The sequence below is a fragment of the Pseudophryne corroboree genome, chromosome 2 (assembly GCF_028390025.1).
Source record: "Pseudophryne corroboree isolate aPseCor3 chromosome 2, aPseCor3.hap2, whole genome shotgun sequence".
NCBI lineage: Eukaryota > Metazoa > Chordata > Amphibia > Anura > Myobatrachidae > Pseudophryne > Pseudophryne corroboree.
Window position 1 is genome coordinate 536,175,278 of NC_086445.1, and position 14,743 is coordinate 536,190,020.

At 45.2% G+C, this 14,743-nt stretch overlaps 1 pseudogene; it reads left to right on the forward strand.

Annotated features, from left to right (window-relative positions):
- The first annotated feature begins 14,397 nt into the window (after window positions 1-14,397).
- LOC135053958 (5S ribosomal RNA) lies at window positions 14,398-14,516 on the forward strand (annotated as a pseudogene).
- The last annotated feature ends 227 nt before the right edge of the window (window positions 14,517-14,743 follow it).

A 14,743-nucleotide genomic window follows, 5' to 3' on the forward strand; every position in this document is an offset into this window, starting at 1 on the left:
TCTGCCTGATTCACAGGCAGAGGCGTTCACAATTACTGCAGGTCATCCGCATGCTCCCGCCGGGCAAACACAAAAATTCCAGTTGGACTGCGATTTGCGATCCAACCTGAATTACAGGTAGGCCCCTTATCTCCGTCCACTTTATCTTCATCCAAGGCTCAGTAAATAGACCACTTAGGCCTTTTCTGACTAATATTAAATTCATCATATGCATGGTACATGTATCACTGGGATGAACTATGACTGGGAAAACCTATGAAAGCAACTACATTTTGTCCATGCAGCATTAATAACATTACTATACACAAGTGCTAAATTCACTGGGATATCATAAGTCACTATGAATGGCAAATATCTGTACTCCTCACTCCATACCACCCATACTTATTAAGATGCAGTTCCTCACACCACTTGGTATAGTCAGTGCCAGATTAAGGTCCATATGGGCCTGGAGCTGAAATTTAAGAAAGGCCTAGTGTGTGTCGCCGCAGGGTCATGATCACCGCTGCAGGCGTGTCCAAGCGTTTGCAGGGCGGGTGTCTGACGTCAATTCCGGAACAGGACAGTCTGAATTGATCGCAGCGGCTGAGTAAGTCCAGAGCTACTCAGAAACTGCAAAAAAAAATTTTTGTGCCGTCGGCTGCAAAAGCGTTCGCACACTTGCAAAGCGAAAATACACTCCCCCATAGGCGGCGACTATCTGATCGCAGCACAGCAAAAAGTTGCTAGCAAACGATCAACTCGGAATGACCCCCTATGGGCCTAATTCAGACCTGATCGTAGCAGCAACTTTGTTAGCAGATGGGCAAAACCATGTGCACTGCAGGGGGGGGGGGGGGGGGGGCAGATATAACATGTCCAGAGAGAGATAGATTTGGGTGCGTTATTTTGTTTCTGTGCAGGGTAAATACTGGCTGCTTTATTTTTACACTGCAATTTAGATTTCAGTTTTAACACCCCCCACCCAAATCTCACTCTTTCTGCATCATGGGTGGTTGCGCTTTAGTGGAGCTCCGACTGTCATAGCTCATTTTGGGGGGTTTTAGGAGCCCATTTATCTGGAAAAAAAAACACATGATTTCGAGGGATGGGATTCACTGCAATGTAAAAAGGAGGGATCACAGTGGTTATCTCCGATACCTGCTGCGATCCCTCCAAAACTCCCCACCGCATCTCACACACAATTCTATATGGGATGCGCTGCTGCCAGATGCCGCATTCAACCTATTTAAAGCCTGTTCCGATTTTTCAGCTTGTGAAAAATCTGCCCGGCCGAAAACCACGTGTATCGTGAATTCACCGCTGATCCACGTGTTTTGTAGAATTTGTGGGCGTTTACAACAGTTTTTGTTTGTTTTCATCCATGCCGATTCAACTAAAAAACAAAAACGAAAAGGCATGATGAAAATGAAGCAAAAAACTGTCAAAAATGCCCGCTACTGAATAGCAAACAGTCGAATTAGTGCCGGTTTACCGACTAATTGAATATACCCCATAGAAGGCAGATCCCTGGTACTGTTTTTGAATTATGGTGGGTACACACTGCTCGATATACATATCTGCAGATATATCTACAGACAGACCACGCAGTGTGTTGTACATACAGATGGGGCCTCGCTCATCTAGCCTTCTCTGCACCTAGGTGCACCAAGGTTTATCAGCATAAACTCATCTATTGTTCTCAGCTGCAATACAATACCGAGAGAACAATACAGCAGGGGATTAAGTCATTACAGCAGGGGATTAAGAAAGACTGCCCTGGCTCAATTAATCCTATTAAAGGGATAGATGAGGATGACTCCATCTGTACACACTGCCCGATCTGTTGTGACTGATGTCACGAACTGGGCGCGCATTTCAGCCATCAGTCACCGCCAGCTGCTGCAGCATGTGCACGGGCAGTTGGCTGACCGACTGTATGCACACAGGGATGCGCCAATATATGTGAAGATGTGTGTGATGCAGGGCCGATGCGATGTGTCTGTGAACGATAGCGTTCACAGACATATCGTTGTTACACACTGGTCGACGGGCTCACCTACATATCAGCTGTTCAATAGATCAGCCGACATATCCGCCTATGTGTACCCAGCATTATACTATAATCACAGAGATATCGGTTTCCCATTTTCGGTGGACAATTAAAACACACATGTATTTTGTGCGGATAATAAAGAACGTATAAAACATATGTTTTTACAATATGTTTTTGACTGATTTTAGAAATTAACCTGTCTGGCCAATTTACAGTCTCTGCCCTCCCACGCCGACTGGGGAGTTTGGTGTATACCCGTTTGTTTCACATCCAGCCGTAAGGGACAACCGCCGGAGGCTCCCCTCTTACCTCCTGTCTGCGGCTCAGAGTGACATGCTGCGCTGGTGACCTCCGGCGATCTGGTGCTTCCTGCCTCCCCGGTGTGATGCTAGCAGAGGCTCCAGCGGCTCCTGGCAGCGATCACTTCTTAGCGCCTGTTGCTCCCGACTCGCTGACCACAGCTCTCAGCCTTAACACCAACTGGCCGTCCAGCGTGGACCTTCACTGCCCGTGACCAGCGGCCACCGGGCCATTTTACTTCAGCTTCTCCCTCTTGAGCTCCGGTCACATTGGGAAAGGGGGTTCCTGCGTACACCATGGACGGCGTTCGGGGGATGGACGGGATGTTTATGCAGCCGGAGGCGGGGCCACGAATACCCACTGGCAGGCTGCTGTAGCAGGAATTTGTTTTTCCTGTCTACAGCAGCATAGCAATATAAAGATGCCGTGGGCCTATTTTGATGCTGGGCCTGGAGCTGCAGCTCCATCAGCCCCATTGTTAATCCGGCCCTGGGTATAGTAAGAAATTATATTTTTGAGCCTGTATCCTGTTTGCAAGCCTCATTTAATCCCCTTGTACAGCTTTGTTTTTCTCAGCACAATCTCTGGCCAGGCTGAGATTTCATAGCAGAATTAAAAGCTAAAGCATAGATCGCCTTGGGAATTCTACCCTTAGTTTTTAATGGTGGAAAACATGGATTTTATGCAGCCAGCCGTGATTAACTTGTGCAGAGCTGTTTTTCTTTGAGGGAGATGTGGTTTAGTTATGCCTCTAAATGCTCTCAGCTTTGCCCCACTGCTTTTTCAGAAACTTGATGTGTTTATTAGGAATCAAAGCATACGGGGTCCCTGTAGGATGAGCTTCTGTATTGCATCTTCCATTCTGATTGTGGTGGAAACCTTAACAAAAATTAATTTTTTGCTGCTACAGTATGTACAAGGCTCATGGGAAACCTACAGTATAAGGAGAGTGAGACTGCATGAAGCTACAATTATCTGCCAAATATTCTGCTTGGAGGTCCTATTCTTCCTTCTAGGTTAGTAAGTCTTGCAGAACAGCCCTAGGTATGTATAACACAAAGCTGTTGCTTATGAATTGATTGTAATACTATTATGCCAATTCATGGATGACTGAAAGTAAACAGGTTTAAAGCTTTTTTAAATTAATATTTTAGTTTTAGTTTAGATCTTAATAAATATTTTTACCTTTGCAGAAGATGTTAAAGGACTTCCAGAAGCTAACCACTGCTTCTGCATCACATCTGAGGGACCTTGTGTCTAGGATTGTCTCTACAGTGGATGAGAGTATTTGGAATGTTCTACACTTGGTGGTTGTTATGATAGAATGGAGTCTATGGAAAGCTCTTCAGTGGTTGGCACGTAGTCTATGCAATGGTTCAGCTGTACAAGGTCTATTCTTAGCTTTCTACAACTTTTCTCCGTTGGCCTTGTTTCTCTTGCCAGAGATTATTGTGGGAACTTCTTCCTTCATCTTGCATGGAACACAGAGACTGATTTGGGCTTGCTTATTTCTTGGATGGGTAGTTTTATTGAATGCTTTATTTTTTTGTCTTCACATTGTGATCTACTGTCTTGTAGGAGTGTTTCTGCTTTGGTGGATAATTCCATGGAATTTTATCAGTGGCTTCATTCACTGCATTAGTCTTCTTATTGGGAGTTTTTTTTAAATTCTTCTGCTTATTGTAGAATCAAAAGAAGTTCCAATCTTCTGCAAGCAAGTACAGCCAGATACTAAATGTTAACACAGATGTCTTCTAATCAAACACTTCCATATTGTTCTATGCGCAACATGGAAGCAAGTTCGGTATGGCTCTAGAATTTAAAGAGATCAAATAAAAATGCTCAATAAACCAATGACAAGAGGGAAGGATTTCAGACTATTTCTACAATCAAGTGCAAAACCAAATAATTTATTCATTGATAAGAAGTAATTGAATATTCTAGTGTTGGCATTAGAGAAATAGAAGAATTATTAAGTACTAATGAATCTGATTGAGTAATATGAAGAGGCTATATAGACAACTAGCTCATGTACATTAGTAATTGGCAGAAGAATATCGTAAGACAAAAGAAAATATTTTTTTTAAAATAAATTGTTGGTAAGACGTTTGAGGGAGGTACTATCCTTATATCTATTTATTTTATTTTATTTTTTACTTTAACTTTATATTTACAGTAAATATCAATGAAAATAAGATTTTTTTTTACCAACTGCAAAGATAAAACCAAAGTGAAAATGCTCTTTATACCCATGTTTGCACAACTACACCTGATTTTATTAGGAATGACATGGATTTGAGGTGTGATATGGTGGCATCCGCACAGTTGCTTAGGAAACACTTGAAAGGAGTTCGGTGGATCCAAGACATTTCTTACTAAGGAGCTTATTTCAAAGCTTTTCAAGATAGGGTTCAATTTTGTTTATTAAACTTTACCACCGGCAGGGGCTAACGCTGAGTATCATTGGTAGTAGGCATTGCTGAGGCTTTCTTGTGAGAGCTTCACATGCAACACGTTCCGCAGCTTTCCTCCCATCACTACTGTCATCTCAGGATACTGACAGCTGGGGTCAGAACAGGAAAACATACTTTATTATTAAAATAAAGCATTTTTCTCCATATTATATTAAAATATATGTTGTTAGATTTTTCACTATTTGATTTAATCTACAACTGGAAGTTTCCAGTACAGTGTGTACTGTATGTGTGTCACCCGTGCACCCGTCCTCTTACAGCTGCAGACTATTATCATGGGAGGAGCTGAGTATCACTCAGGGCTATCAAGTGAAATTGTGGGGCCCAGGACTTACAAAATAAATAGCCACCACCCTCCCCCCCTTCTCGTTAACTTATCCCTAGACATAAAAAATGTAGTCAAATAGCAAAAATGTATATTTATTGCACTAATGTATAGTAATAAAAATGTTCAAACACATAAAAGTGTAATAAGGTATGGAACAATGTGCTCTCACTGTGAAGACATTAATAAAGCTAAACGAGCATCATTTTAGCATCATAATTTAGGATGGTATCGGGATTCTGGCCCTTGGGATGCCGGCAGTCAATATACTGACAGCGGCATATCGATGTTCAGTATAATGATGGGTGTAGTATTGTATGCCGGCGGCCGCGCTCCCGGCGTCCAGCATACCGGCGCCGGAATCCCGACCGCCGGCATACCGACAGCATGGCGAGCGCAAATGAGCCCCTTGCGGGCTCGCTGCGGGCACGGTGGTGCGCTATGCACGCCACGCTATTTATTCTCCCTCCAGGGGGGTCGTGGACCCCCAAGAGGGAGATAAAGTGTCGGTATGCCGACTGTCGGGATTCTGGCACCGGTATACTGTGCGCCGGGATCCCGACAGCCGGCAAACTGAAGACCACCATATAATGACACCTAGCAGATAACTATGCTATATCTAATCCCTAACCTACCTAACCAAAACCCTCCTTACCTGCAGCCTGAACCAAAACCCCACCCTCCCCACCCAAAGCCTATCCCTCCTTCGTGGAGCCTAATCCTAACCCCCCTCCCCGCAGCCTAACCTACCCATCTTCTCCCCACAGCCTTACCCTAACCCTCCCCCACAGCCTAAACCTAACCCCTCCCACCCTCCCACGACTTACCTCTGTGCAGTGCCCAGCTTTCGGGATTCCAGCGTCGGCATTCCGAGCAGTGAAAGGATCCTGCCATCGGGATTCCGACAGCTGGGATCCCAAACTCCGGTATCCTGACCAGATAACGGTTGAGCTTTGTCTCTTCATCCCTGCTCTGTACATAAAGCCTTAGCCAGCACCCTTCTGTCTCCAGCTCTGCACTGTTGCATACAGCCCCAGCCAGCCCCCTCATGATACATCACTTATACTTGGCTTCTTCTGGCTGCTCCTTATGAGATTCAGCTCCTCTCTCTTTTACAGCGGCGGGGCATGACGCATGACATAATGGGCCGTGAAGCAATAAACCACAAAACTTTAATGTACAGTGACTGAAGCAGCGGATGGTACGAACCAGCGGCAGCGGATGGTTTTAGGATCAGAGCTGACAGTAGGAGCAGGCAGCGGGCATAAGACTACAGCCAGCAGTATTAGCCAGTGGTGGCAGGTAGTAGGACCAGAGCAGGCCTAGGACAGCAGCTGGCAGAATTTCCCCCTTGCAGAGAAAGCTATGCAGGGACCTGGCAGTGTGATCAGCTATGTGTGTCCAATGGACACACAAGCTGATCACTGGTAAAAAAAAAAAAAAGTAAAACTCCCCCCAAAAAACCTACTTACCCGCCCAGGATCCAGTCATCGGTGCTCCTGTGCAGGCTGTCGGGCGCTGAGTCCTCCATGTGCTGCGCTGCACTCCCCAGTTCTGTAAAGTTCTGGAAAACGGGCGCTCACTAAACAGCATCGGGGTCACAGCAGCGCACAGGATCCGGTACCTGGCAGCCCTGCAGGAGCAGCGATCACCAGCTCCCTGGACTGGTGAGTATATTTACCATGCGGGGGGTGGGGGTGGGGGGGGGGTGTGCAGCGTAGGGGGTAGTGGCGATGGAGAGGGTCAACCTGGAAGCGGCAGTGGTAATGTCTGTGCAATATGTGTATTTAGTTTTTTATTTTAGATTTTTTATGTATACATTTTTTTTTAATAATAACATAAGATATAAACATGAAAGACCATATATTCATCAGTGGTTTATATATGCATTCAATTAAAAAAATTAATTATCTCAATATTAAAAATTCCATGGACTAATATACTAGAGGTGGATCAATTCAACTATTCTCTGTGCACAATGAGAATAAAAAATTTAATCCAGACCCCCATCTTATGCCAAAGCGTCCTAAGTGGGATCTCACTGCAGGTAAGCATGATACAATGTCGCAGTCCCGGTAGCACACAGCAGCACAATGTTCTATGCCTGGGCGCTACGGGATCATAAGCGCCTGTGATAGAGCTCACCGTGTAGTGGGTTTGTGTACTGAAGTCCCCCAGCTGTAGATCTTATACCAGATAGGAAGGAGCCGACTAGGAGGCAACCGGACGTCTCCGTTCTCCAAGATGTAACGCCGCTGCGACTTCCAAAGCAAGTGGGTACGCTGTTTGCGGAGTCCAACAATAAGTAAGTAGCACAGCCAGGTGTCCACAGCGGGTGTCCAGTGAATCCTCTTAAAAATGTATACATAAAAAATATAAAATAAAAAACTAAATACACATATTGGTTTCAAATCCCAACCAGTAAAACTAGACATACGCATGCTACCGGGTTTCTTATTAGTCGAAGAGAAAATATCTGATTAATAAAAGAAATAACTTTATTCCATAGTGTACCTATTTTCAGAGCCGGCCTTAACCAATATGATGCCCTAGGCAAGATTTTGGCTGGTGCCCTCTAGCACCGCCGCTAGTTCTGCAGGAGATGCCTGGCATGAGTCAGCTGGCAGCTCTGCTAACGTCGGGTGCCTTTTGTTTATGAAAATGCATCATATTATTTGCATTACTATGTGGCTAGGATGCACAAGCAGCTTCTGCTGATTAAAATGATATGTTGCATGCCTATATTCTGTGTACGACTGTGGCTGTATCTGCATACGAATGCTACATTACAGTGATTTCCAGCATTACACTGCAATGTAGCATTTCGTATGCAGATACAGCCGCAGTCACACACAGAATATAGGCATGCCGCATATCATTTTAATCAGCAGAAGCTGCTGGTGCCCCTAAGCATACCAAATGCCCTAGGCATTTGCCTAGTTTGCCTATGCCTAAGGCCGGCCCTGCTATTTTGCCATACTGCCAAAAATTATGACTAAAGGTTGCTCCCTGCACTGCGCACTTAGCACATTGACCTGTCTCTTCGGGGACAGTGTGCACTCTTTGAGCTTGAGATACCATATATATGCCCTGTGCAGGACTTCAAGATGAACTTCCGGCAAAATTGCAGAGCAAAGATGTTTAAGTGTAGTTTGGCAGGGTTTCAACAATATGTCAAAGAGAAGCAATTGAAGGAATACCTGTCATCCATTTCATATGTGAGCGCAGCCACAGCCTATCTCTCCTAGTCAACAAAAGATCAGCATAAAAGTACTTAAATCTATGGGGCAGATGTATTAAGCAGTAGCGGATCTTGCTACGGGCACACAGGATTTTTGCCCAGGGCTCCGCCTTCTGGAGGGCGCCGCCGCCGTGGCAAGATCCGCTACTGGTGGTGCTCCACGGGGCTGGCTGTCACTGCTGTGCGGTGAACGATGAAGTCATCGTGCACCGCACGGCATTGTGGAACGGCACATAGACACTAGGGGTCATGATTGACCTCTAGTGTCTATGTGGTGCTATGGGAGAGACGTCATGACGTCTCTCCCATAAATCAGACGAGCGGCGCCGGTGGCTGGAGACAGAGGGCAGCGGGCAGCAGTGGTCGGGAATCAGGAGCGGGGATGGTGAGTATTAATTTAAAAAAATATATATTTATTTATTTATGTTTTTGCAAGCGGCGCAACTAGGGGGCACAAACGGGGGCACAACTGTACTGGGGGCAATACCACTGGGGGCACAAACGGGGGCACAACTGTACTGGGGGCAACACCACTGGGGGCACAAATGGGGCACAACTGTACTGGGGGCAATACCACTGGGGGCACAAACGGGGCACAACTCTACAGGGGGCATAACTGACCACGCCCCTTTATGAAGCCACACCCCTATTTTCACCCAGGGCGCCACAAGGGCTAGAACCGGCCCTGGTATTAAGCCTGGAGAAGTTATAAAGAAGTGATAAGTAGAAGGAGATAACACACCAGCCAGTCAGCTCCTGTCATTTTTCAAACCCGAAATGATTGGCTGGTGCGTTATCACCTTCCACTTATCACTGCTTTATCACTTCTCCAGGCTTAATACATCTGCCCCACTAAGTATTAGACTGAGTGAAAATGTATAATTTTTGTGAGTATCATCTTTTTTAAACCTGTTGTATATTTGGATGTGGGGACCTGTCTTTGCATTTTGCACTTTGCCCTTTTGAGGGGAAAGCACCTGTATAGGGGCACTCAGGATAATAATGTATTAACCTGGAGAAGGGATAAAGAAGGGATAAACCAGTGATAAGCACCAGCCAATCATTACGGATTTGAAAAATGACAGTTATGAGCTGATTGGCTGGTCCGTTATCACTTGCACTTATTACTGCTTTGTCACTGCTTTATCCCTTCTCCAGGCTTAATACATCTGCCCCATTGCGTAACAAAAACCTTCAAGAACACACATCATACTGTACATCTATAAAAACAGTTGCCATTTTCCTTTAATTTCAGGATTACTTATTCAAATGAATTCAGGTGCTTTTCCTAAAGTGATAGTAGGATGGACATTTATTGTTTACATCTTTGTTATACACCCTGTGTATTTCTATCAACCTTCAAAACAAGATGCATATCTATTTTAAAGGGGTGGTACAATGTTGTTTCTGCATGAGAGTACTTCCGTGAAGTGAATATGCTTGGAAGATAGGTAAATTGGGGGTTGATAAATGACCCTTACTGATACCAGATGATACTCTGTAAGGCTAATATTCACATTCATTTTTATGGCAACAAAGTGATTCTTGGAGGCGATTAAATGTGACAACAAATGAGTTAAAGGCAAAATTAGAGCAGTACATCACTGACTTTTTTTTTTTTTTTTTTTTTTTTTTTAGAATCTTATAGGAATTTAGCAATAATACAGCACTAAAAGGATTCGTTTCAAAAAGCAGGTTGTTACATTGTCTCAATCCCATCCCCCTCAATATCAGAGCCATACTTAAGATTCAATCAGCGGCTTAATGGACCCATGCGAATTATGAGACTAATTAAGTACATGCTGAGCTTGTATAACAAAACAGCTGTGGTGACTGCAGGAAAGAGGGACCAACTCTAGCCTAGTCACGAGGGTGGAGCCCACAACAATGAATGACTGTGGAATTTGTACAGCATGGGGATTTCCCTTAAGACACAGCACAATGAAAGCACATTGCTGTTGTACAGACTTCAGACATACTTTAAAATCTTGGGTTATTTCACATGGGTTCACTACGGCTGGCCGGCGGTCGGGCTCCCGGCGACCAGCATCCCGGCGCCGGGAGCCCGACCGCCGGCTTACCGACAGCTTGGCGAGCGCAAATGAGCCCCTTGCGGGCTCACTGCGCTCGCCACGCTACGGGCACGGTGGCGCGCTACGCGCGCCACACTATTTTATTCTCACTCTATGGGGGTCGTGGACCCCCACGAGGGAAAATAATTGTCGGTATTCCGGCTGTCGGGCTCCCGGCGCCGGTATACTGAGCGCCGGGAGCCCGACCGCCGGCAAACAGAAGACCACCCATTTCACATGAATGCGCATCAACCCAGGATTTTTGTATGTCTAAAAGGCACCAACCCGGGAACATGTTCCCGGGTCGGCGGCGGCGCCCCTGCTATTCACCAGGGTTTTTCCCAGGACCCGGGTATAGTGTGAATGGTACGACCCGGGATTTTACTCCCAGGTCGCACTTTAATAAGCTGTGCAGGTTGCCTGGGGGGCGGGTCTGCCTGGAGGGGGCTGCTGTCCATGATGCAGGGTAGGGGCTGCGGTCTGTTTATATGTGTGTGATTGCTCGAGTGTATATGAGTGTGACATGTCAGTGTATTTATGAGTATGACATGTATGTGCATTTGACATGTGTGTGTATGACATGTAGTTGTGTATGATTGTGACGTGTGTGTATGACATGTGTGCAGCATGGCAGCCCTGGCTTGTAGAATGCCAGGGCGGACCCGGCTTATGTGTGACAGGGGACGACCCGGGAATTTCGCTAGTCTCAGGTGTAGTGTGAAAGGGGATCTCCAGCAAAAACCTGGAATTTTGCTAAAGTGAAAAATCCGGGTCTGAGCACGGAAATTTCCCAGGTCGTATGTTTGAAAGGTGGTTAGGGGCCGCCCCCCCCCCCCCCCATCCCCATTTTTCCAATAGGTACATAAGGCGTATGCCTCGCGGGGAAGGGGCATGATAAAATTGATCCCACAGAAAGCCCATACTATGATGACCCTTCCCACACACATATATATTAAATAACACTTTTCAATGTACTGCCACACCCAGGACTCAAACCCACAACCTGCTGCATCCCTGCCATACACCCCACCCACCAAGAAACTTGATGCAGCATACAAATTCTGAGATTTCTAACTATATGAAGCTACCTGAACCCTGTAGAAAAATAACCAGCACCATAATTGAGCAGATCCATGCAGTGCGGAGCCACAAATCCAATCCCTTGCAGCCACACACTACATAGATCTACCCAGCTGCAACGCTGATCACCCCTTCACAAAGTACAAGGTAAGCTTCAAATAGTTACAACTCTCCAGCTTGGAAATCTCTAGCTTTCTATGCAAGGGCAGATAGCTCAATGAATAGTGTCCAACTGCAATGCCATAGGCAACGGGTTTGAATCCAGGGCACACCAGCACCCTGAAATGTAATAGAGGACAGTGTGACTGAACAACAAAGAGCTATCAAGTCAAGTCCATGAATGCTAGGCATTAGTGACAAAAGGGGTGGGGGTAGGAGACAGGGGCAGTTAGGAGATGCTGGCCTTCAAAAAGGGGGGGAAGCTGCAAGTGGAAGTAATTAGATAATGCTGCCAACAGCGCCCCCTACCCTGCAGCACTATGTGCACACCCCTAGTTACAGCCCTGCCCCATACTTATAATGGGAAATGTGATCTGGCTGACTTTACAAAAAAAAAGTAAAACAAATAAGCCTTGTGATAATTACACCAGCTTCAGGACATTGCAGCACTGCGATATGAGTACCTCTGCACAGCTTTCTCTGCCCCCTGTAATTCTTAATTTAAAATATCCAGGATTTTCCAATCAAAATCAAAGCACATCACCCAAATCAGGAAAGCCCAGATTATATTGTTCCTATAGTAACATGACTAGATCAGCAATATGGAAGAAAAAGTCACCTTGTGCTTCGTAATAAATGCACATTTTTGGGAGTACAGATGGCATACCAAGTTCAGTCCCAGCAACATACTTTGATACAGACTTGTGTCTGTGTCCCTAGGATATCCACCATAAATATTCTAGTGTAGGCAAGGTGTCATATGCAGGACCATCACCTGTATTTGTTAACTTAAAGTAAGATTGATGATCTGCTTTCTTGGTTCTTGCCATCAGTCTCAAAGATTGCCAAGGAATTCTTCGACTGGATGCAGGATCCAAGGTTAAAAGTTCATGACATGTCACTCTCAGGATCACAATGGATTGGGGTTGCTACAGATTATTGGACCATAGCTTGGGGCATTCACTTGAAGAGGTATGATGTTCTATAGTGAAAGTCAGCTGCACACAAACATTCTGAAGATGACATCAGTGGCACATGCTCATACTATTCAGCAAATTCATTCTTCAAAGCAACTTCAGTCTAAATCACATTAACATCTCAGGACCTTTTCTGCCAAACAGACTGTAAGTTGCGGTCATAAACTGGAATGGTTAAAAAAAGGAGGTTTGTCCTGCACCGGCCTATTTGGATATTAGTCTGTGGTCAGCGGCTGACAGCGGGACTGTGCCGGCAACCGTGTGACATCACCCCAGGGCGGAAGTCGAAAGCTGCACTTCCGCCCTCTCCGCACCCACACTTGCGGCCGTGTACTACATCCCGGCATCGAGTGACATCATCTGAGGGCGGAGGTTGAAAGTATCACTTCCGCCCTCATTTTACTCATGCCGCGCACAGTCCCGCTGTCAGCCGCTGACCACAGACTAATAGGGGCAAGATAATATCCGCCCACCTGTCAATCTACTTGCCCACTCCTTACCATATAGTAGCTGTCCCAGTTTGCCACAGCCAATGGCTTGCTTATCTTGATCCCGCCCTCAGTCACAGTCATTGGCCGTTTGCCAATGGAAGGGGCCTTAAATATCTGGTTAACTCAGCATACACCAGCTGCTCCATGGAAGTGAACAAGCCCGTTACCGGGTGAAACGCGTCTTCCCCTTTCTCCTGCGGGCTCCTCTCCTACCTGAAGACTGCATGGGTGATATTTGACATTTACCTGCACTAACTAATTGTTCTTTTGGCTTTAATCAAAAATATCACTAGCCGAAGTGAGACCCTATTTTGCATATTGCCATCTGATTGATTTTTCTAGGGGCATCATAACTTAGCCTCAAGTGATTTGTAATTATAATCTGTTCAATACTAGCCAGGTAAAACTCCTCATTCAATGAATGCAGGTATCCTCAGGTACACACAGAAATATACATAAAAAAAAATTTGTGTGTGGTTCCGCAGTCAAAACTGTTTCAAATATCTCAAACTGTGTTTTCTCATGGTTTCACTCTGGTACAACCCTTTTTGAGTCCTGTATATATCATGTTTTTCTGATAAATTGCATATGGTTCTTAAGACTGAAACCAAATATGGTTTTAAAAGTATGATTTATTGCTTTGAAAATTGAAAAATTGCATATGGTTCTAAAGACTAAAATTATGATAACCAAATATATCCCTGGACGTATGACCTATTGTGCTGAAAATTGATCATTAAGGTTTTTCACTGGCACTCCATTATACAATTTAAGGTATACGGTTGGGACCAGTAGTGGTGTATGATCTTGCACCAGGTCCTCCGCCTATACAGTGACCATACGCAGGGGGTACTTTTATATCTCAGTTCCTCCTGCTTTAATATCTTTATCACTAATATCCTTAAAAAATCTTTTCATCCATATAGCATGATTGATTCTTGTTCAATATTGCAATATTCATCATAGTGTTTTTCATATTTATGCAATCCTTTTTCCTTTTCTTCCCTTTTTTCTCTCTTTCCCATTTTTTTCAATCATTCCTTTTTTCCGTGAACTCTCATCCACGATTCAGGTGACCGTGTCCCCCACGAGACACGTTTCTCCTGTCTAACGAGGACAGCAGATTCACGCTCCTAAGATCTATCCTTTCCCTTTTTCCCCCATGCCTTTTCTCCACTCCCTTCTCGCAAGGTAACCCATTTTCTGTTTCGGTGCACTGTCATTAGTGGCACAGGACAAATCTTTCTACGACCATACCCCTCCGCTTACGCCCAATCTCGTCCGATCTTGGAAGCTAAACGGAGGTGGGCTAGGTCAGTACCTAGTTGGGCGACCACTAGGGAATACCCAGTGCAGTAGGAAGGCTTCACTTCCTGTGAGATAACACTAACAGCAGGATCACCACTTTCACTTATTCCCATCACTTCACTGCGTCCAGATCTCACCTTGTTCATCGTATGCAATTTTCTCCAAGACGGACTCGAACCATCAGGGTTAGATCTCAGTTTGGGGGTGGTCCCTCGCCTGAAATCATCCCTATTCAGGGCTCCATTAATACAAACACAGTTTGTACAGATCTTTGGCAGACG